Source organism: Globicephala melas, chromosome 4, assembly GCF_963455315.2.
Source record: "Globicephala melas chromosome 4, mGloMel1.2, whole genome shotgun sequence".
NCBI lineage: Eukaryota > Metazoa > Chordata > Mammalia > Artiodactyla > Delphinidae > Globicephala > Globicephala melas.
The window spans coordinates 15979411-15990705 of NC_083317.1; the positions used below are offsets into that span (position 1 = coordinate 15979411).

Sequence of the window (11295 nt, forward strand, 5' to 3'; positions counted from 1 at the left end):
CAAACATTAGAAGCAAATACTTTATTTAACCTATTTCCTGTTATGGAATGAATTGTATCCCCTCTTTCCATATATATGTTGAAGTCCTCAACCCCAGTAGCTCAGAATGTAACTCTATTTGGACAGGTCTTTAAAGAGGTATTTAAGGTTAAATGAGGTCATCAAGGTGGCCCTAATCTAATGACTGATGTCCTTATAAAAAGACATTAGGACACAGACACACAGAGGGGAGACCCTGTGAAGACACGGAGAAGACGGCCATCTATAAGCCAAGGAGAGAGGCCTCAGAAAAAAAAACAAACCTGCTGACATCTTGATCTTGGACTCCCAGCCTCCAGAACTGTGGAACAATAATCTTCTGTGGTTTAAGTGGCCCAGTCTGTGGTACTTTGTTACAGCCGCCCTAGCAAATGAATACATCCCCTTAGAATATACATAAATAATGGAACACTTCAGGAATTTGTGCCTCATCCCTGCTCAGGAGCCGTGCTGATCTTCTCCATATCAGTCTAATTTTAGTATATGTGCTCCTGAAGATAGCACTCCCTGTAGATTCCTTAACCCCCAAATTTACCAAAGTTTTTTTTTTTTTTAAAACTGGGCTTTGCTGGAGTTAGGGTCTCACCCCTGCTGTGGCCACATCCCACCCATTGCTGCCCACTTAGCAGTTGCATGAGTGCGAGCCGACACCGAATCACAGTATTTCTGAGCAGTTTCAGGGCCCCTCTACTAGGTACAGCATGTTGATTCACTTTCAAATTTAACATCACCACATGTGCAAAAGCATCATCAAGAAACGGAACAAACTTAAAAATGTGCATGTGGGTGGGAAGGAATCGGGACCGTGACTAAAGGGAAAATATTGGTCAAAAACTTTCTCTTACTGTTGTGCTGGCAAAATGTTTCTCCCTCAATAGAATGACCACATGTCTATAGAGCTCATTAAAATTCCCCTGTTTGGGTGAAAATACTGAAATAAAATACTGCAGATGGCAGCATGACATTACACATGATGATTTTGGAGCAAAGCCACTGCATCATTGTCCCACTTTCCTTTTTTTTTTTTTTTTCCTAGTGGGTAAGTTACTGGAACCTTTTAAAAAATGATTATTTATGGTGAAAACTTGGATAGGCAATTATGCCTGTTTTTCAAGTTCACTTCCATGGCCTGTACGACAAAGTACCAATCAGCAACATCCCCTTGAAAAGACTCTAGGCAAATGCATTGTTATTCTAGCTACCCACCAGGAGAATCCCAAGTTTAGATTTCAACCTATTTTGAAATTCAACTTCAGAGATGTGCCCAACCTTCTTTGAAGTTCCTAAAGATAAATTTACCAAATGTTAACAAAGAAATAATTGTTCTCAGAACTTATGTCAACAAAGTGATGAGACTGAGAGCTGCCTTTTAGACTGATGCACACATGCTACTCTGTAAGGGACATACAGACACAGTTCAATGTTCCTCCATTCAATTTTTTTTTTTTTTTTTTTTCGGTACGCGGGCCTCCCACTGTTGTGGCCCCTCCCGCTGTGGAGCACGGGCTTCGGACGCGCAGGCCCAGTGGCCATTGCTCACGGGCCTAGACGCTCTGCGACATGTGGGATCCTCCCGGACCAGGGCACGAACCCGTGTCCCCTGCATCGGCAGGCGGACTCTCAACCACTGTGCCACCAGAGAACCTCCCCCCGCCATTCATTTTTAACCAGAAAAAATCATTGCTTTGGGAACTCCAATAATGACTGTTTTCAGAAAAATCTCTAAACACCAGGTCAGCAAATTTTTTCTCTTCAGGTTCAGGCAGTAAATATTTTCAGGTTTTGGGCCACATGACCTCTATCATAACTCTGCCTTATACCCGAAAGCAGCCATGGACAATATGTACACCAACTGGTGTGGCCGTGTTCTAATAAAACTTTATTTATAAAAGCAGGTGGACAGATTTGGCTGTACATAGTTTGCCAATGTCTGCTGTAAACCTGGGCTTGCTAACTCTCTGTGGAAGACTCCCTGTATTAAGTTTGAACTCTTCTGTGGACATTTTGCCCTCCCTCATCTTTTTTTTTTTTTGTTTCCCACACTTACATGCTGCTACAATTCATATATATTTCAAGCATGACCCTGTGTCATTTTTTTTTGGGCTAAAATGTTGAGCTTGAGACACATTTAATCATAGTGTTGGCCTGGGCTTATTACATTTTTTCTTATTTCTTCCCATGGGGCCCATCTGGCTTGGGTTCAACCTTAGGAATAAGGGTTTGGATTTGTGTCTGCGCTTGTTTTGAAACTGGCCCAGTAAGTATGAAGGTAATGGAGCAAATGCTCTTCAGGTACCTTGGAGGTAAAGCATGTGTCTAGTAAGCAAACAACCAGCTTAGGGAGTTATTTACATTGGTAATTATATTAGAGGTCACATAAACATGCATTTATGAACAGTGCCCTGTACGTAATAACATGCATCAAGCAATTTTCAAAAAGGTGATGTGTTTACTAATATGCTTATCAACAGTCAGGTTCCATAAGAGGCTAAATCCAATTACAGTTCACTCAAGGCCAATGTCTAATCTCTGGCCGAAGATGGTCCAGGTGTTGATAATGATGATGAGTTTGTGTAAGTCAGCAAACATGATCTCAAGTCTACCTTAAGGCAGACCTGAACCCTGGTTGGCCCCAGACTGTCTTCCTTCTTGAAGGGATTCCCTTGAAGGGAATTGAGCTGTTAGGCTGTTTCCCACCTGCCCACACTGGAGCAGACCCCAGAAGAGTAAAGCAAATCATTTCCAGGAACTTCTTCTGTGGAAGGTATATATGGAAGGATGCTTTTTTTTTTTTTTTGCGGTACGCAGGCCTCTCACTGTTGTGGCCTCTCCCGTTGCGGAGCACAGGCTCCAGACGCGCAGGCTCAGCGGCCATGGCTCACGGGCACAGCCGCTCCGCGGCATGTGGGATCTTCCCGGACCGGGTCACGAACCCGTGTCCCCTGCATCGGCAGGCGGACTCTCAACCACTGCACCACCAGGGAAGCCCGGAAGGATGCTTTTGATAGCTTCTGGCGTCACTTTAATTCTAAGGTTATAAGAACGTTATAGAAGTGATGACCTTGAGCATGAAACTGAAGCTAGTTAAGGATATCTCTTCTGTCACATAAAATCCACACATACTACACTTGATATACATTGTATGGATTAATTTTTGAATAAACTCCATCATACATATGTGGACTATGGTACCCATGGGCTGAAAAGTGGCCAGAAATCTGTGGTTGGTCTTCAAATCTTGACCTGGAGTCATCTGAATTCCTGCTTTGTGTCAGCTCTCATAGGAAAGTAAAGACATTCCAGAGGCTTACCTGTACAATAAAGGACTTTGTCTGTTTTTATCTTTCTTGCCAGTTTGGAAATCTTATTGCGTGAGCTGAGTTGCAGAAATAGACAAAACTACGTAGAGAAACCTGCTTCATGGAACAGCCTTGGAAAGTGTGGTTACTAAGATATAGATAGGCTTTATGTAAGGGGAATTTCCATTATAAATATACTCAAAGGACCAGAGAAATGAATTCACATGAAAAACATACATTGGGTGCTTGGAAAGTGTACTTTCTATAGATAGGTTGTGTAAAATCATATCAAGGGAATTCTCCAGGGGAAGACTCAAAAATTTGTTCAAGGCGTTGGTATCAAAAATTCTGCTAATTTGTTTTAATTATTGGCTGAAACTTGATGGAAAGGGGGAAAAAAATCCTCCAAATGATACAAAGTGGACCTTTTTTCCTCATGCTCCACAGAAGTTTTTTGGAAACATTTTCCATTTCCACCCTTATTTGGCAAGCTTTGAATATGTATATTCAGTGCATACCTAAATGTCTTTCCTAGATTCTGGAACTGTGCTGTCCAATAATGGTAGCCACTAGCCAGGTTACTCTTAGGCACTTAAAATGTGACCACTGCAACTAAGGAACTGAATTGTTAATTCTATTGAATTCTAGTTACTTTTATGGAATTTCACATGTGGCTGTTGGCCACCTTATTGGGACATCACAGGTATAGAACATTTCCATCATTGCAGAAAGTTCTATTTAGGTCGTGCCCAGTTCTAGAGTGTGACAGGTCAATATTTTGCTCATAGAGTTGTTTTTAATATTAAAGACTTTGTTTTCTACCAACTGACAAAGTTTAAAAAAGAGTGCTGTGGAAAAGACAACTTAACTCCCATTTTATCCAAACCTTCTTAACGTTTGCTCAAACTGCTTTTCCCCCCACTATTCTGAGTAATTCTGTTTGTTCTTGTCTGTAGCATTTTATATTTAGTTCATTCTAATGTAGTTAAATACAAATATACAAATATCAGGAAACACTTCTTTAATTAGTTGTGCTTGAAATGTCCTCACGAATCCTTCCTGCAATAACTGAGTGACCCATTCCATATTCTCAGTGGGAAAAACAAAAAAGAGAAAGACCTGTTTTCTTCATTCATGCCAAACAGGAAAATGCTGTGGTTTGGCAATAGAAAATTAAGAGAGAGGAAGCTTTTTAGATCTTCAAAATGGAGTAACAAAACATGTCTGTCAACTTATTTTGCTCTTCTTCCTAATTTCTCAAGAGAGCATCTGTGAATACCTAATTTAACTTTTTTTGGGTTCTCACTTTAAGACACATTAGCTTCAGGAAAAAAAGACCTTTACTTATTTTTAAATCATGGTTTACAACCTAGTGTGGGTATATTTCAGGATGTGACTGATGTTCCCAATAAGGTCGTATACCATCAAAATGGTCATTTTCTGATAATGCTATCAAGAAAAACTAATGGAAAGCAAGATGAGTTAAAATTACTAGAGCCCAAGATCCTTGAGGGCACCAATCCTGTCTGTTTTGTCCCCATGGTAAACCCAGGTGCCCCCAAGTGCTTGTGCTATATGGAGCTTCTATGCCATTTCTTTTTCTGTTTCTTTCTTTTTTTTTTTTTTTTGCGGTACGCGGGTCTCTCACTGTTGTGACCTCTCCCGTTGCGGAGCACAGGCTCCGGAAGCGCAGGCTCAGCGGCCATGGCTCACGGGCCCAGCCGCTCCGCGGCACGTGGGATCTTCCCAGACCGGGGCACAAACCCGTGTCCCCTGCATCGGCAGGCGGACTCTCAACCACTGCGCCACCAGGGAAGCCCTGCCATTTATTTTTTTTAATAATTTTTTTTTACATCTTTATTGAATTATAATTACTTTACAATGTTGTATTAGTTTCTGCTGTACAACAAAGTGAATCAGCTATATGTATACCTATACCCCCTCCCTCTTGAGCCGTTTAAATGTGAGTCAGTTTGTATATTATTACGGGATAAGAAATGTTATTACTGCAGAATGTTGGGGAACAGGGTCATCTTGGAATGATTTTCTTAGGTCCTAGGCCCTCCTGTTTTGGGGATCAGGCAGAAACTTGGGATAAGTAGCCCCAAGGGTAAGGGCCCAGGCTCCTGGCCTCTCCATGTAACTGTTTCCTATGTCACAGAAAGGTGTCTCTCTAACACAGACCCAAGTGTTAGAGATGGACAGATTTAACTGTCCCAACTGGCATTTACACTTTAAAGAAAGACTTAACTTACTGTCTTTTTTCCTCCCAGATTTACTGAGCTGTTATGAACATACAACACTGGATCAGTTTCAGATGTACAGGGTAATGATTTGACTTACATATATCATAACGTGATGACCACAGGCAGTTTAATGAACATCCATCAACTCATACAGGTACAAAATTAAAGAAATAGAGCAATTTTTTTTCCTTGTGGTGAAAACTCTTAGGATTTACTCTCTTAAGAACTTTCATATATGACATGGAACCGTACTCATCTTTCTTTCTTTTTTTCATAGTTTCAACTTTTATTTTATTTTTAACATCTTTATTGGAGTATAATTGCTTTACAATGGTGTGTTAGTTTCTGCTGTGCAACAAAGTGAATCAGCTATACATATATCCCCATATCCCCTCCCTCTTGCGTCTCCCTCCCACCCTGCCTATCCCACCCCTCTAGGTGGGCAAAAGGTACTCATCTTTCTGACTGATGTGAAATAGGAAGACAGAGAGAGGGGAGTCCTCCCTAGGCCCATATCAACAAACAGTTTCCCATTCCTTTCCTATACTGTCTCATCCTTGCATTGTCAGAAAAATACATCAGCAATATTGCACCTTACTAAAAGATTGCTGACACCTTTTCCACATAATAGCTATCAACATACTTAATAGACTTCAGCTGTCTTTTTGGGCGATCTGGCAATAAACCTAACTAAAAAAAAAGTCAGATTTTTAAAAAGAAATTCTGCTTTATTGCTTAAATGTGGAAATAATACAGACCACCAGCTAAGCTAATAGATTTTTGAGAACGAAAGTTGAACACACACATAAAGGGAAGGTGACAAAATAGATTAATGCATAAAAAGGGGCCCAGATCTGCTGGCAAGTCATTGCTATTCTGAACTCTCCACCCTCAACAATGGTCTGAGGAAGCTAAAAAACAATCTGTAAACCCTCTAATAATGCTATCTCCAAGTAAATAAAAACACAGTGCAATTCACTTCTCCATGTCTCTCCAGCTGCTCTTGACTGCATTTCTCCCTGCAAAGGACTCTTTACTTTGAGCACCCCTCTTAGTCTTCTTGGATGCTGGGTGTACATTACTGGCTAGAGTCCAATCAGCAATGGAAACTTCTGAGCACTTTGGCAGACCTGGATTGAGGAATTATGCATAGCTTGGTAAATTTAGCCATTGAGCTGAGTTGTGAGAGCTGTAAAGTGGTGTATATAGAGAAAGACACATTCTCAACAGCTGTTGAAAGTCCTTAAAACAAATATATGTTCCCTACAAGCTTTTATTCTAAAGTTGGTGCACATTTCCAAGGTGGCCCAGGAATCACACAGCAGCTCATCTTTTTCTTTCTTAATATTCTCTGAACTAATTAAGCTCTGAAAAACCATTTAAACACAAGTAGGCCAGGATTTCAACACTTTCAAAAATTAAAAAAATAAAGAAGAGGCTGATATTTGAAATCTTGTTTTCCCTGGCCCTGCCCCCAAAGCCTCAAAAACATTTAGTAATAAATAGAGGACCGAGGACAGAAAATCTTTTTTCCCTCCTAAAAAACTTTTTGTATTAGCTTTGTATTAGTAGGGACTCTTGTCTCTTTCTACTTCTGAGTTTATGGGTAGCCTGTTCAAAACATCCTTAACTCCTCAATTTTGCACATGGAAGGGAGATGAGCATTCTGAGGACTTATTATAAAGATAAGATTTAAACCTCCGTGAATCTTGAAATATCAGTAAGGGAAAGGAAATCTATCTGCCAGTTTTGACTTTCTCCTCTGGACTGGTTGTGGCTTTTATTTCCTTTGCATCTGCCTCTCTCAGTCTTTTCTTTGGGAACAAACGCAATCAGCAGGATTTCTAGAAAGGATATTAGTGTACTCAGGTTTCCGGTTTGGGAACAGCAAGTTCCCCCTCTTGGTGCCCCTTAAAGTGAGGTGTGAAAGCATCCTGGTGTTTTATTGCACTGATGAGAGATCAGGAGGCAAAGATAGACTAGGCTTTGTGGAATGGAGTAGCCAGAAAATAAAGCTGGCTGATCTACTTCTAGGGGCAGTGTGGGTCTGACATTTACTGCCTGCCCATCCATATTCTCATGCTTGGAATTAGAAATAGGCTTGCTCTCTAGGTCACGTCGTTGCAGCGAGAGCAATTGAGGTGTTGCTGCTAGACTCTAAGCAAGACTCATGCATGCTGTCTGGGACAGATTGCAAGAGATGGTCTCAATCCTTCACCCCTCCTTGTGTCTATGCCTCCTTGCAATATGACTTTGCAGTTCTTTCCATCAAAAGGTAGCATCTATTTCCCCACTGTCTGCATTTGGGCTGACCTGCTTTGGTCTTTAGAATCTGGTAGATGTGCTGATGAAGCAGTGGAGCCTAGGCCTGTACCATGGGCAGAATTCCAATGTGACCTGCAGCGGCCCTCACCCTTGTGTAATCCTCTTGCCTTGACTGCTTTCAGCACCTGTGAAAATGATGAGCCATCGTTCTTGTGATTGATTATAAGAGGGATTTTGCAGATATAATTAACTTCCTAAATCAGTTATCCTGAAGAGGGAGATTATCCAGGTGGTCTTGATCTAATCAAGTAGCCCTTAAAATCTGGGTCTAGAGATCAGAGACAGAGGAAGTCAGAGATCTGAGGCATGAGGAGGATTTGAAGTGTCCTGGCTGGCTGGAGTGAGCCTTGTGGTAAGGAGTGTGGGTAGCCTCTACTTGCTGGGAGTGAATTCTGGCTGATGGCTAGCAAGGACACAGAGACCCCAGACCTACAACTGCAAGGAACTGAGTTTTGCTGACACCAACAATGAGATTGGAAGCAGACATTTCCACAGCCCTCCCCGCCCCCACCCCCAGAGTTTCCAGACAAGAACTCAGCCTGGTTAGTTTTCAGCCTTGCGATGCCCGGAGCAAACAGTCATGTTGTGCTGAACTTCTGATTTACAGAACCATGAGCTGATAAACAATTGTGTTAAGGTGCTAAGTTCATGGTAATTGTTACGTAGCAATAGAAAGATAAGACAGTCTCTAAAGACCTGTGCACTTCTAGTCTCTCCTGGAAAATTGCCAAGGTCATGAGACCATGCCTGGACTAGCCTACCAGAGGCTGAGAGGCCCCCTGGAGCAGAGCTGAAGAACCCCTGCTGACAGCTGGCCGACTTCTAGAAGCAGAGCCATGTAACAAACCCATATTTGACCCCAGGTGTCTGAGGCAGCTCAGCCCATTGTAAAAACATTCAGCTTATCCTAGTCTAGGTCGCTGTCCTGCAGACTCATGTGTGCTGTGGTCTGAACATCTATGTCCCCACCCAGATTCACATGTTAAGTCCTAACACCCAGTGTGATGGCATTAGGAGGTGGGGTCTTTGGGAGGTGATTAGGGCATGAGGGAGGAACCCCCAGGAATGGATTAGTGCTCTTATAAAAGGGGATCCAGAGAGATCCCTTGGTCCTTCTGTCATATGATGCAATTTATGAACCAGGAAGCAGGTCCTCACAAGATACCAAATCTGCCAGCACTGTGGTCTTGGGCTTCCCAGCATCCCAAACTATGAGAAATAAGTTTTTGCTGTTTCTAAGCCACCCAGTCTGTGGAATTTTGTCAGAGCAGCCTGAATGGATTAAGACAATGAACTATATAAAGGATTGCTGTTGGGCCATTCTGTTTTGGGATGGTGTGTTACATAGCTGTGTCTAATTGATACGTTGGCTACCCTCATGAGCAGGCACTATATTTTTGATGTCTGCACTTAAAGCTAACATGTATATTATTACATTAGAAAGGATGGAAGCTGCTGTGCTGAAGATATGCAGCTTTTCTCTGCCTGGCGATGAGACCTCATTTAAATGAGCCATTCAAGTGGCATTCTACCTTAGAGCAGATGAAAACGGTGGTATGGTTTGATCAGGATTACTGCACAGGCTATGCCAAAATTCCTCATTGTCTCTCTAATTCATGGTAGATACATGATCAATTTATAAACATTCGTTATGATCAGGAGCTCAGGGTACATTATTTTAACAACTCAACTTTTTTCAATTGTAAATATGATTGCAAATTGTAAATATGTGAAAAAAAGCAAATTGTCTTGCTGAATTTCTGATTATTGTCTAAAACAGACAGGCTACTGCAAAAATGTAAAAGAAATGTAGAAGATGAAGATGAAAAGATTTCAATGGTGCACTAATATTGGAGTTTAAAGTTTATGGACATTTAAAAATAAGTGCAGCGTCTCTGTGTGTGAGTCAGAATTGTCCTCAATAAACTCAAGCACGCTGTTTTGCAAACTTGGGAGTCTTCTTCCAAAGGACACAAGCCATTTTGTGTTCCCTAGATGAACAGGTAGGTCTGTGAAACAAAGATGTGGGTTGCTCAATTTCATTTTGAGCTCCTGATATGGATATCTTGGTTTCAGAAATTGCCATTTGTGTAGTATTTCAGTAATAGGAAGACCGCTACAGCATCTAATGCAACTATCTCCATCAAGGAGATATGATCACGGCTCACCGCAACCCCCAAATTAACTAAGAAATGAGAGAACAGGCATCTGTGGATGGAGGTTGCTGTAAGACTAGTGTGAAGGAGGAAATAGATCAGCAACAGGGCTGCCATTGCTGGGGGATTGGGTGGGGAGAGTGCTGTGACACGGGAAGAATAAACAGTGGCTTATGAACAACAACAAGCAGGCTATTAAAAGGTTGAACAGGGAAAAATGTCTGTGTGTGAGAAAACTGGGGGTGGGGAAGTGGGTAGGGAACTTAATTCAAAACATTAGTGACTCATAGAGAAAGGAGAACAAAATGTAAGGTGACAATAGAGGATATGTATTCACGTTCAAGTTCAACAGCAGAGAAGCTGTGATTGCATCACTGATTTCACTCGTACGGGGACTTGCAGGGGTGCCCCAGGGAAGGCTATCTACTGGATGCTTCATGTGCTTGATGGGATATTCAAATGGAGGCTGCTGTGGAGGCTTAGATGAGAAACAGAGTCAATATTACCTAAGAGGAATTCTGCTACATCTAGGTAAATGAAGACTGTGGAATTTGTATAAACACTGTTGCTGCCCATTTGTACCGTTTGTGTCAATCAAGGGGGAAGTAATGAACAGGGGGGCAAACCAACCCCTAGGAAGGCCTCCATCTTGCATAGACCCTATTCTAGAAGAATCTGGGTATTGCCAAGAAGCAACATTTGTTTTTGAGGGAGAGATACGTTTCTGGGGGACACCTGGAAGAGGGGGATAATGACTAGGGCTTAGCTAAAGTCTAGGTTTTGCTTGTGCAGATGGACTCTTTCTCTCTGGAGTGTGGAGAATCTCAGAGGATTTGGGTGTATAGGAAGGTTGTTGACGGTCATCCATTCCACTGGTCTCTCTAGGAACCATTATTCACACAAGCTCCTTTATCTTGACCTGTGGACCCCCGTCTAGTCCCTTTCTGCACCCCAAACCTCATGCCTACAACCTTCTTTTGTTCTGGGCAAGGGAAGAGCAGCTTATTGAACTGGGTCTCAGAGAGATGCACAGGTATGTCCATGACTCAGAGTCTTCTGCCTCTTGAATCCCCTTCACACGTACAGCCCCTCCTCGGAGACCCCAGGTGACCTGAGACATCCCTTTACGATAGCACTCATTGCATTGTTTTTGGTAATCCACTTGTTTTTCCCCCACACTGGACTGTGTTCCTGGCACACGAATTCTCTGTTTTATGTATCTCCTACCCT

General features: G+C 42.1%; 1 non-coding gene across 1 annotated transcript; it reads right to left on the bottom strand.

Moving 5' to 3' along the window:
* Positions 1 to 436: 436 nt before the first annotated feature.
* LOC115865901 (U6 spliceosomal RNA) lies at positions 437 to 543 on the bottom strand. Its single transcript, XR_004044458.1, has one exon. It is a non-coding gene; the product is annotated as a U6 spliceosomal RNA (small nuclear RNA).
* Between the last annotated feature and the right edge of the window lie 10752 nt (positions 544 to 11295).